This window comes from Tachypleus tridentatus, chromosome 9 (assembly GCF_004210375.1).
Source record: "Tachypleus tridentatus isolate NWPU-2018 chromosome 9, ASM421037v1, whole genome shotgun sequence".
In the NCBI taxonomy this organism is placed as follows: Eukaryota; Metazoa; Arthropoda; class Merostomata; order Xiphosura; family Limulidae; genus Tachypleus; species Tachypleus tridentatus.
The window spans coordinates 39,046,521-39,060,416 of NC_134833.1; the positions used below are offsets into that span (position 1 = coordinate 39,046,521).

Consider the following 13,896-nt stretch of genomic DNA (forward strand, 5'->3'; position numbering starts at 1 on the left):
TTGTTTCTTTTGTGTTGTGAACCTAGAGAAGCAAATGTTTTGAGAAAACCACTAGTCATTAGGAATATTTTCAAACAACTGATCCAAATAGTGGATTCTAAGCTGGCTGGTCAGTTTTCTTCCCTTCTTTGCTTCGCCCAGTGTTTTCAAGGTGACCCTTTCCCCCACGCTGAGCAGCTCGAATCAATCGGAATGTATTGTTTGAATAGGAGTTGACGTGTTTCACCCGGTTGAGGAAGTTTCTGCACCATAACGGTTAGCGAAACTATAATACAAACACTGCCGACAGGCGGCGCACTAATCCCCGCGGCACTCTCTAAAACAAAAGGGTCCTCTAAAAGCGGGGTCTGCCAACAGCAGTGGACAGTGATTTTTGCAAGAGGGTTCTAGAGTGATCGATGGCCCCTATTGCCGTCTTTTCTGGCATTTAAGATCATTTGTAAGCTTACTTCTAAAGCTAACATTCTTTTGTTTATCGAAATTTATGCGAATTTCCATGTTTCGAAAAGTTCTCATCCTAAACTCTTGTCACGAGTTACAGGCGTTTTAGACACTTATCAGATTCATCTACTAACATAAGAACGGTATTATGGTTGCTGTCACAATGTGTCCATCGATATATTTGTCATTTTCGACTTAACTGTTGGATTAACTTTCTTCTCTACATTGACGGCAACGGAATTTGTCATTCACAATTTGAACTTAACCGAATTACCTCGGAGGATGAAAAGAGTGTAAGTTTCGAAGAGACCAGCTTTCAAAACACAGCGACTAAAGACATCAAACGTTATTATAAATTCAGAGATTTTTATCAGGAAGACTGAAGACACGATATCGCCACTGAAGCTGCATAGTTTAGTTCACGTTGGCAGTCTACCGTTACACTCACGGACCGTAAGTGATTTCAGGCGTCATATCTAATGATTTGTCAAGCAACGACTTTACACAGTCGTCGTTAGTTTTGATGATTTATAATCTTAATATCCCAGTTATTTTTGGAAGATGGGAATGGTTTGATAAACATTTTCTTTATATATCTATTGGTAGTTTACTTTATGGTGGCGCTCTCTCAGGTTAATCGCTTGAATAGGCTTAGTCTGCGAATAAACAAAAGGGGACAAAATAGAATCGTATGCAAAAAATGAAGAAACAAATGAATTTTATTTTGGAAAATATTAATCTTGGAGTTTAAACGGAATCCGGCTTCTTTAAATTTTCAGCTACAACAAACAAAACATTATATACATCAAAGGTCAAACAAATATTACAGAGAGTAATAAAAGTTAAGGGTGGCATAACGTATAAATTATTGTACATTACGTTTGGCAACTTTTAATCGAAATTTATGTACGACCTCTACAAAGGAAGAAAGAGCTTTTTTGGGACATGCACACCTCACGGTAAGGAGGTACATTTACTTCGCTGCACGAAGAAGAAGGAATGTATTAGACAAAATATATGCCAGGATATTGTTCCCCAGGTGGCGCAGCGGTAACCTTGAGTGGTTGTAATACTAAAATGTGAGGTTCGCTCACAGCGGTGGGCTTGGCGCAGATAGCTAATCGTGTAGCTTTACGCTTTATCTCTCGGTTTACGGACTTGCGCAGCTAAAATTTTGGGGTTCGATTACCCGTTTGGGATACAGTCAATAACCTAATGTTACTTTATTCAAAAACAAATAAACTTTGCGTTGAAAATTCGAAATAAATGAAGAAACATCATTAGGCATTTTAAACATTATTAGGTAATTTGTTATAAATTTACACGAACATAAAAAAGTAGGCCCGGCATGGCCAGGTGGTTAGGGCGTTCGACTCGTAATATGAGAGTCGTGGGTTCGAAACCCCGTCGCACCAAACATGCCCGCCCTTTCAGCCATTGGGACGTTATAATGTGATGGTCATTCTCACTATTCAAGAGGTATCAATATTGTTGTCTCTATAAAGACTAAACTGACCTGATGATTCTAGAAGCAAAGACCCATTGATCTCCAGGTGCTATCAAGAAAAGAGCAAAAAATGCTGTTGATATAGTGCCTATAGTTACCATTGAAATACAAAAAAAAAATAATAAAACAAATCTACAGCGGAAGTATAAACAACAATACTTACGTAATAAGTAACTATTATATGTTGTTGTAAGGACAAATAAAACGTTAGAATTAAGATATTTTACTTTCGAAAACGGATTCATAAAAGCTTTAGTTTTATCTGTCAAATAATACACATCAACTGAGAGAAACTTCCACGTAAAAAAGTGTCGTAAACATGTTTGTGAACAGCAATTTAATAGGAGTCTTCTTTTGAAACCTCTGTTATCTATCTTTAATCTCCCCGTCGCGCCAAACGTGCTCGCCCCATTCATCCGTGGGGGCGTTATAATATTCGTCGGTAAAAGAGTAGCCCAAGAGTTGGCGGTGGGTGATGATAACTATCTGCCTTCCCTCTAGTCTTACACTGCTAAATTACGGACGGCTAGCGCAGATAGCTCTCGAGTAGCTTTGCGCGAAATTCAAAACAAACAAATTATCTTTAATTATCTTTGTATTTTATGCAACTTGACGTTACTAAACCTAAAGAAAAAAACAGTGGTGAAATACATACAAGTAGCAGATACATTTAACCTTATTAATAAATACTTTACACGCAAACAATATCCAATTTAACTGATAAATTAATCTGTTTTTTTTTTTCTTTTATTTACCAGTCCCATTATCTGGGAGAAATGAGCAACTAGCACATTAAATTAACTAGTTAACACTAATAATTAAAAGACATCTTTTTCCTGGCTTTCTGTTTGGTAAACTGGTTAATTATAGTGTTACAGTTTACAGTGCGAACTTGGATTGTACGTAAGTTATTATCCCCGCACACATTTCCACCTGTAGGATATCTCTATAGTTAGAAGATTTGTGAAAATAGCTGAAGATAAACGGCTTTCTTCAATTACATCTACTCGCACATATATTTGGTTTTACTTGGAAAATGTATAAAACTTCTTAATTCTATATCATCATTATTAACTGAAAATTATTTTTAATATTTGAATAATCTTCTATAGGGCAAATATTCAGAGGGACCAGGGATGATGTCTGCACCCTGGGAACTAAACGAGCTTCAATTGCTCATATTTTAGATCTGGGCAATGGTGGAAAGCGGATAGTTTGTCAAACTTCGCTTTCGGAAATGATTGTCTTTCTTCTAACTGTAGTTGTTATTATTCAATAGATATGAAAAGATACACAACAGTTTGGCCCGGCATGGCTAATTGGTTAAGGCACTCGACTCGTAATCTGAGGGTCGCGGGTTCGAATCCCCTTCACACCAAACATGCTCTCCCTTTTAGCCGTGGGGGCGTTATAATGTGACTGTCAATCTCATTATTCGTTGGTAAATGAGTAGCCCCAGAGTTGGCAGTGAGTAGTGATGACCAGCTGCCTTCCATATAATCTTACACTGCTAAATTAGGGACGGCTAGCGCAGATAGCCCTCGTGTAGCTTTGCGCGAAATCCAAAACAAACAAACATAACAGTTTAGGAAGAGTGACTGATTAGATTATGTTCACTTCTTAAGTACTCGCTAGTAATCGATCAGATATTTTTGTTCATCCTGCAGCGCCCTGGGAAAATTTCCCAAGACCCCCACCCTCTCGTTTGACATGACCATAATGAGCTTAACTGTTACTTTTATAATGCATCCATATCTGAAAGCGTGAAGCGTGTTCATTGGCGAAATTCAGACATTTCGATCAGCCGCATGCCACCATATGGCACACCCGAACTTGTTTGTATGAAAGAGAAAAAGAACTGTTCTTGTACATCTATTTAATGTTAAGGAGTGATAAGAAATTTGTTAGGTTATCTATCATATTGCAAGACAATGAATGACTATGTTAGATGATATATTTACTTCGTTGTATGAAGAGGAAGGAACAACTTATACTTAAAAAAATTTCAAGAGAAATAAGAAACTAGTTTGTTGGAATGTTGATATCTCGCTACACAAATAATAGTTTAAGATATCCATACCTCACTGCACAGATAATAGTTTGTTAGGATATACATACCTCGCTGTACAAAGCATCAAGTAGTTTATTAGACTATAGATATCTCGCTATACAAAGAATAGTTTGTTTGTATATACATATTTCGCTGTACAAAGAATGAATTAGATATGAAAAGCTACACAACAGTTTGGCCCGGCATGGCCAGTGTGGTTAAGGCACTCGACTCGTAATCCGAGGGTCGCGGGTTCGAATCCCCGTCACACCAAACATGCTCGCCCTCTCAACCGTGGGGACTTTATAATATGACGGTCAACCCATTATTCGTTGGTTAAAGAGTAGCCCAATAGTTAGCGATGGGTGGTGACGACTAGCTGCCTTCCCTCTAGTGTTATACTGCTAAATTACGAATAACTAACCCAGACAGCCCTCGTGCAGCTTTGCGCGAAATTCAAAACAAACCAGACCAAACCTTCACTGGTAAGGACAAACATCAGCCAGTACCAACTTGGACCTAAGTTACCTATACCTACTTAAACGGCCATGAAATTTTCCTTTTCTCTACCTTTGTGAAAAATAATAAATTGTATCTTTATGCGCTATTTCCATGTCATTCTGAGAAACTATACATATCAATTAGCTATCTATACTGTTCGCATGAAGGGAAAATCATGAAGTCTAAATGTTGATTTCTGTTAGGTAAACCAATAATTTCAAATACACTGTCAAAAAACGTCTATTCTTTGTATCCATAATTCTGTGAAATGACATTAATTTTAAATATCTAAACCCATCTATAAAACAGTAAATTTTCAATATTTGTATTTTCATGACGAACCGTGAATTGTATGATTACAAAGCTGTATTACCGGACAAATCATGAGCATACGTATCTTTTTCACTGTGGAAAGTAATGAATTCTAAGCAAGTATAAGACGCTGATATTTGTAGATTATTGAAGCCCATAGGATAAGTGATGATGCTTAGACATATAAAGTATCCTGAGAAATCATGAATTACACGTAGCTAAACAGTGTAATAGTTCTCATTATAAAATGTTATGTAACTTTCTTTTCATAATACCGAAAATAAGGTCCTCTTGTTGTAAATATATCGTAAAAGTTAATTTCTTGTTATAAGCTTGACGTTTCTTTGCTTATATAAGGTTTTTAAATTTATTTTACTTCGTTGTGTCATAAATGAAAGCTAGAAATGCATTGTTTTTGTTGCAATCTCAGTATTGTCAGTCTCAGTACAGTAAAGCGCAGTCTAATCTAACGTGTCACTTATCGCATTGTATGAAGTTTTAAGGAAAAGGCATTATTCAGCAGATAATATATACAAGACTAAAGCTAACACTAAAACAGTATGTGAGTGTCAGTGTGGTTTTCGTTGAGTTTCTTGGGCACTGACTGTGAGGACATGTCATGAAGTTTCGTATAAAGTTATCAGCCATTAAAGACTAGGATCAAACCTTGTTTAAGAAAGAAGTATATATAATTTGCTCCCATTGTATCATCAATGTTTTGTATCAGATGTCTTCACTGTTGTTTGTATTGACTATAAAATACATGTATTTCTTTCGACTGGCATTCATGAACATTCCATCAATGTTTGAATAAAACATTTGTGAATATGGAATATGGATGGACTTGTATGTCCACATCCGAGAGTATCTTCTTCTTCATTGGTTTCATCTTAGCCAACGTGAAATGGACCACGATGACAGGTTTACTTAAAGCGGTTGGAAGTGGCAAAAGTTCTAATAAATGGGTTCTGCAGAGGACACCACTAAAATCCTGGATAGAACATTGCAAGGATCCAGAACTCACCTGGATACTGACTGCAACAGAACAGAAGGATGAGCAGCCATAAGCAATACAGTACCAAAGTCTACATAAGTTGATACTTACAGAATCAGCTAAGGGAAGAGATATGTGGTGCTTTTTTTTTTCTATTCTGTAAGTGCGTTGCTGTGTAGTACTTGTTTTTATTTTTTTTACACGTATAATAAGTCATTAAACTTGTTTTTTCACTTTTTTAAAAATATTGCAAACATAAACTAACCACTTTTCACTGTAGAGTGTAAAACTTCCATTATGATTTATAGAGGTCCCAGTGTATGAAGTCGAGCTTCTCTATTATCCACAGTTACTTTTATAACTACTAGAAGGAAGTAGGGTTATCATTAGGAAAAAAACAACAACAAACAAACAAAAACACATTTAGGGCACCAGCTATTGGTATGTAAGTGTGTGCGAAGTTTGGTCTTGCTAGTTTGTAAGTGGGGGTATGAACACAATTTGAAACATTGGACACTTGGGATCTCGAAGGGGACCCAGAACACACGATGTTATTCTTAAACAACCATTGCCTTCGGTGACCTTCAGAGAGACCATGAACACAAAACTTCGAATCTATATACTTCAGCATGGTGTCTTTGGGGACCGTTTTATTCTACTCCTCTCCATTTCGGTAGAAACTGCTTCATAAAAGAAAGGATAAACGTGAACTACTTTAAGCCAGCCCTCATGTCTGTTCCTGCTAACTCATGAACTTTATTTATGTTAGAATTAAACGGGCTTCAACTTATAAAGAAGTGTTACGCGTAATACTAGTTTAACTTTACAAACATTTTTCGATTAAATCTTTATTTAATTCCTGTTTTTTTTAAATAGTAGAAGTTTAAGAGAAGAAATTGTGCAAATAGAGATATTAGTTAATATGTGGAAACACAGTTATAGTAATAATAAAAAGAAATTGTGCAAATAGAGATATTAGTTAATATGTGGAAACGCAGTTATAGTAATATTAAGAAGAAATTGTGCAAATAGAGATATTAGTTAATATGTGGAAACACAGTTATAGTAATATTAAGAAGAAATTGTGCAAATAGAGATATTAGTTAATATGTGGAAACACAGTTATAGTAATATTAAGAAGAAATTGTGCAAATAGAGATATTAGTTAATATGTGGAAACACAGTTATAGTAATATTAACTTGAATATGAATTAATGACAAAAAATGTTTTGTTTATTTTAGAGCAAAGCCACACTGGGTTATCACGGGGAATCGAAACCTGGATTCTACTGTTTCAAGTACATAAACTTACTGCTTTCTCATCGAGGGACTGGATGAAAAAGAAACTATTTGTAACTTAAATGGATATGAAATATATTACAATTATGTATGTCAGAATAATGTGGGTGTTGTTAGTTGGTATTGTTGTTTATGTAAAACGAAAACTAACCTGAACAATGTGCATTAATATGAAAACAGTAGAAACAACACGTTTGACGATTAGTTGTTGTTGTTGTTGTTGTTATCGTTTGTCATTAAGCACAAATGGCTATCTGTGCTATGTCTACCACGTGTATCGAAACTCGGTTTCTATTAGTATAAATTCACTGTGCCACTTGAGGGTCTTGACCATTAGTGATGTGAATATGGATTTAATAGGAAATTTATATTTCATAGATTTACAGTACATGTTACTTTAATAGAGATAAAATAAAAATTAATGTTAAATATTAATAGGTAAGACATTGTTACATTAGGATATATAAGTATTAACATTTCCATATGTATTTATATCGTTCAACGTCCAAAATATATGATTATTATACACGTACAAGAATAACGAATACGTCTGAATCATATTTATATTTTTTGAGAGATCACCTGCGTACGTGAAAAAATACCTGCTGACGAATGTACTACCATTATAAATCATTATTCCACTGCATTAAAAATAAATGTATATGATAATATTGTTTGTTTGCTTTAGAATTTCGCGCAAAGCTGCACGAGGGCTATCTGCGCCAGCCGTTCCCAATTTAGCAGTCTACCACTAGAGGGAAGTCATCACCACCCACCGTCAACTCTTGGGCTACTCTTTTACCAACAAATAGTGGGATTGACCTTCACATTATGACGCCCCACGGCTGAAAGGGCAAGCATATTTGGTATGACGGGAATTCGAACCCGCGACCCTCAGATTATGAGTCGAGTGCCTTAAACACCCGGCAATGCTAGACCGTTTGATAATATATGCGAAGATAAAATAAACGAAGCAAAACATAAAAATTTATCAAGAAATAACTTAAGAAATATTACAAAAGAAACTGGGAAATGTGAATATTTACGTATTTAGTTACAACGGGTGGAAACTTGAATTTCTTTGAAAGCAGAAACACCGTAGCAATGTATATAATTTTAGAAACCATTGATGGTGAAATTTGTAGATTCCGAAATGCCTCACTAAGTACAATTATAAATATTGAACGTTGTTTCTGTTTTTAATATATTGGTGATTCGATATTTGGATCTCGAAATATTTACAAATGCTATACGCTGTTGACAGTATAAGTAAATAGTTTAATTACGAAAATTGTATTATGGATAAAAATAAAACCATTTGGTGAAACCAGGTAAAATCAGAGATTTAAATATGTTATTTAATTGTTTAAAAAAATAACAACTAAAACAAAATTATTTATAAATAAACATTATAATTATGTGGGTATAGAGTTATTTAATAACTTGCCAAAATAAATCAGAAGCGAAGTAAATTTAAATACATATAGAAATATTGTGTAATCACTTAATATACAAATGTAGACATTCGACTATAGGTGTAAACGATAATATTTATAAATATTAATATGAAAATGTAATATATTAGGCTTTTAAGTGGATATCCTGTAAAACTTTACTTTTGAGATAACTAAATAAACCGTTGTACATGTAATAAATTGACAAACACACACGTAGAAAGCAACAAACTTTCTCTAAATTTGTTCTCAACTAAACGATAATTCCACACTGCGACAAATCAACCTTTATCTCACTTTTTAAGCTAAATTTAATGAAACCTCTTAATAATTGCAAGCCAAAATTTACCTATTATTAATTTATGTACTTCTAAAACGCTGTAACACCCTCGTGAAACATTATTTATTCCAGATAAAAACACCTTCTTGAGAAACCTTTTAAATATATTGAATAGTAACTAATCGTTACAAATTATGCTGAGAAACAACATATTTAACTTCCTGTACGTTTCATTGATCCCAGGTTTTGAAACTTTCAACAAATCGTTCTGAAATCGTGCATTTTAGGTAAACCTGAAGTCTATTTGGATGCTATCAATCCAAGGTATTTATTGCTTTCATTAAATCTCATGTTATAATTGAATTATTTCTTCGAAAAGTCGAATTTAGTTAAAAATCTCTACCCTTGAACTAATACTAGTATTTATGTCATGGTAGACAATCATGATAAGTACCTATATGTTTCTGACACCAGAATTACTGAATACCTGTATTTTTGTATAAAACCATAATTTCTAAGTATTCAAGTAATCCTGTAGGAGTGTAAGATTCCTGTAAAACATGGGTATTAGGTCTAATATAGGCAGTATTCTACTGTATTCTTCTGGAGGGTAATAATAAGGTAAGAAGGGCAAAGTAACTCTTACAGTTATAACAGTTATATAACAACTTAATCGTACTCAACAGTCTTGTAACTGATCCATTCCATCACTTAATTATAGAAATGCTGTAGAAAGTTACTGACAGTCCACTGCTCTACTACATTCTATGTGCTTTACTGTTTTTGTTTTTGTTGAGCAAACACCTACATAATGGGCTATCTGCGCTTTGCCCAAACAAGTATTGAAACCCAATTTTTAGCGTCACAAACCTGCAAACATCTTGCTGAGTCACCTGGAAGGAGGGAGAAATCGTCCAAAAGGATTTTGTTTATTTATAGCAGTCCTAGCCTAGCTAATAAAGAGTTCACACAAACGATTAACTCTTTTAAACATGTTTAATATTTTCCGTTAGTTATCAAACGTTATCTGAAACATTGTAGAAACTAATAAAATATTTGATAATTCACAGTTGTTAAAACATGCACTAAAATAGCGTTAATAATTCTTATTTTATTTGAATAACAAGTGTTGTATATCTAGACAGGTTGTAACTGCAACTGTGTTCTTAATTTATGGACAACATGTGGTCGCGTTCAAACAAGTTATCGTATAAACTTGTGGGCTTAGACTTTCCTCGAAAACGTAGTTTGCCACCTGGAGACAGAGAATAGAACTATAATGGTCAATTACAACAGGTGGACACCTGAGTTTAATTTAAAGCAGAAACACCACGGCAATGTATATACTCTTACAGACCACTCGTGATGAAATATGAAGATCCCAAAATGCCAGAATAAACATGTTTACAAATGTTGCATGTTGTTTGTGATGATAAATTGTTATTGTACATTTTCTAATGTATAAATATAAAAATTAGATATAAGCTAAGAAAAGGTTGTAACTTCTTAGAGACGTTTGTTTACACTTAGTTACTTTTAAACTGTAGCCTTCATAAACTTCTCCTTTCCCCAAATGGGTGACGGTAAGTTTACAGATTTATAAAGTTAAATATAATCCGAGATTCGATTCCACGGAGAAAGCACAGTAGATAGCTCAATGTAGCTTTGCTCTAAAAAAACAACAACAAATAGGTATTATTCTTCAATTTTAATAAACTAACTTATTAGAAAAATAAAAGTTTTAGTAATAATAGAGTTAAAATGGAAAATTCTAAAGTGTAAAATTTTAATTGTACATAGTTGAAATAGATATATTAAAAATACATGGATTTACGTGTCGCATTCCAAACATTCGTTCAGTGGTTTTAAGATACTACAGTTCATTCCTATATCTATACTTTTGCTTTCCAGTGGTACAGTGAAATGTCAAGAAACCGGGTTTCGACACCTGTGGAGGGCAGAGCACAGATAGCCCATTATGTAGTTTTGTGCTTAATTCCAACTAAAAAACAACAACAAAGAAATCTAGATCTTTAGGAAAATAAAATGTATTTTATAGTCAAGTCTCGTAATGCTTTGCGTATTTTAAAAAGTAAAATGTTCACTTTAAAAAACAATCTTTAAGTCGATCGTCCTTTATATGGAACAATGTCAAAAATTTCGGTTGAGAAAACTAATAAGATACGAAAACAAAAACACATATTGCTGAAGAAAGCTCAAAATATGTTAGAGTTACGCCTTTTGTATTAGCTGTACAAAACCTACACTTTGTGTAATAGAACAACCTTGGATAACTTTTTGTAACACTTTAATAATCACGTGAATAGAAATAATTATACAGTAAAAGTGCCTAACCTAATAATAATAAACTATAGAAGTTACACTAACATTCGTTCAGTTTAACTTTAGCATAACTTCATTATGATAAACTATAGAAGTTACATGATTTAACCAACATTTATTAAGTTGTACTTACACATAACATGTTAAACTATAGAAGTCAAACTGAAATGATTTATATCAAGTTTGTTATGTTTTACTTTAAAACTAATTTCTTTACTGTAAAGCAATTTGTTGAAATAAAACACATTTAACTTTATTCGTAAAAAAAACAAACGCATCAGTGCTAAGAAACATCTCGTATACTTTAACCCGAGCTAAAATAAAACAGTACATCGATTTTACATACTTTACCAGTGGGTGATACCAATATTCCAGCCAAGTTGTTTCGCCTCATTTTGAAACTTTAAGATAATAAACAAATAACAATTGAGTGTTCTCATTATCACCAAGATATATTCACCAGTTTCCTAAAATGGAGCTCACAGATTCAAGTAATCGTTGGGTTTAATGTTATCTCAAGTTGCGTAAATAAGATCGTTACTAATAAAGCTTTGAAGAAACTTATTACCTCACTGCGATCAGAGCGGATCCATGATAATAGCTATCACATAAACTTGAAGGAAAGTATTACCTCAGTGTGCTCGGAGCGTATTCCACAGTCATACCTGACCATTAAAACTGAAGGAAAATATGACTTTAGTGCACTCGGGAGAGACTTATGATCATTAAGAAACAAAGAAACTGTAGGAAATTATTACTTCAGTGTACATGTACTCCGGATGGTCTCATGATCAAAGAAAGAAACTATAGGAAAGTATTACTTTAGTGTACTCGGGACAGTCTCATGATCATTAACAAACAAAGAAACTATAGGAAAGTATTACTTTATTGTACTCGGGACAGTCTCATGATCATTAACAAACAAAGAAACTGTAAGAAAGTATTACTTCAGTGAACTCGGGACAGTCTCATGATCATTAACAAACAAAGAAACTGTAAGAAAGTATTACTTCAGTGTACTCGGGACAGTCTCATGATCATTAACAAATAAAGAAACTGTAAGAAAGTATTACTTCAGTGTACTCGGGACAGTCTCATGATCATTAACAAACAAAGAAACTGTAAGAAAGTATTACTTCAGTGTACTCGGGACAGTCTCATGATCATTAACAAACAAAGAAACTGTAAGAACGTATTACTTCAGTGTACTTGGGACAGTCTCATGATCATTAACAAACAAAGAAACTGTAAGAAAGTATTACTTCAGTGTACTCGGGACAGTCTCATGATCATTAACAAACAAAGAAACTGTAAGAAAGTATTACTTCAGTGTACTCGGGACAGTCTCATGATCATTAACAAACAAAAATCTGAAGAAAAGTACAACTTCAGTGTGCTCAGTCATTCAGTTTTCTATTGACTTGTAATATAATAAATTGTCGCATCTAATTCGAGTAACAATGAATTTCTTGTGTATTAATATTACATAAATATCATTGCATTGTTATGTGAACGAATCTATTTAATGTTGTTCTGAAGTGTAAACCATACTCGTATGCGTTTGTTTTGTAAACCCGCTAGAAATGTCAAGATAGAATATATATGGCGTTTCATGCGTATTTAAATACTTATTTAATATATCGTGTGAATACCAAATCCTCATGGTAATTTTGTTTTGTAATATTATGAAAATGAAAGGTCAACCCCTGTAATATGCAAATTAAAACGAAATATTTTATGCTTGACGCTAAATATTATAATCTACTTTTATTTACAAGATGATTCAGTAATAGAGTGATTAATAAGTAATAAAACATTTTTATAGGTGCTAACCTATTTGTCAGTATTTCGTGAGAGGAAATACAATTAGTCGGATGTTCTTTCTAATACTTTTATTAATTTTGTATTTTAAAATTATGTATTAGAAAATTCTCTAATTGTGACGACGAACGAGCGAAATAAACAGGCACTTTAAGCCTTTTAAGGAGTTAACAATATATGATTGACCTGTTGTCCTTGGTGGACCCACTTTTCATAAAATATTTGTACCTTTCCCCCGTTACATGTTTACATTCGTTTTTATCTTTATGGTATAAACCTGTCCACCTATTAATTTATCACTTGGACAATAATAAGAGTAAGGGGGCCAGAACTAGGTTCGTAGTGATTAAAACTGCCATTAGTCATCAAATTCGAGACGGTAACACCAACAAAGACAAGCCCACTTTGGGTTCACACCTCACTCTAATATCTAACTACTTCCCCTCTTCTCCGCTTTCTCTGTATTATGATGCAACGTACTGAGCGCATGATAAGTATATGATACGCTCAACATACTGGACGGGGTGTTACCTCAATCAAAACATAAAAACATTCTGTTTTTGTTCTAGTCAGGTAAGCGATGGACGACGTCACTGTTAGAGAGAAATATATACCTACGAGTCTGTAATGATTAGCAGGTGACCTCTTATGCTCGTTGACGTCATATCTGTTGGGTGATTGCTGGGTTTAGAAAAATTTGCCAAGAAGAAGGGCGGGAGTTGTGCTGACCATATTGCAAAAAAGACGAATCGTTCGTTCTGGCATAACTGTGATCTTATCGTGCCATGATGAAGGGCCGTGTACACCTCTACCAGAATGTCTGGCCAAAGTAAGTGGATGGAAGAGAAGGATGCAGACAAGCCCGTCTCACTGTCAGTATTATCACACCCGTAC

At 34.1% G+C, this 13,896-nt stretch overlaps 1 long non-coding RNA gene across 3 annotated transcripts; it reads left to right on the forward strand.

The window, feature by feature from the left end:
• The first annotated feature begins 267 nt into the window (after positions 1–267).
• On the forward strand, positions 268–10,901 carry LOC143225099 (uncharacterized). Of its 3 annotated transcripts, XR_013013612.1 has the most exons (4): positions 268–894; positions 7,048–7,192; positions 9,082–9,162; positions 10,750–10,901. It is a non-coding gene; the product is annotated as an uncharacterized LOC143225099 (long non-coding RNA). The 3 variants fall into 3 exon arrangements; XR_013013611.1 differs by having other exon boundaries at positions 270–894; positions 9,082–10,901; XR_013013613.1 differs by lacking the exon at positions 9,082–9,162 and having other exon boundaries at positions 270–894.
• Positions 10,902–13,896: the final 2,995 nt, after the last annotated feature.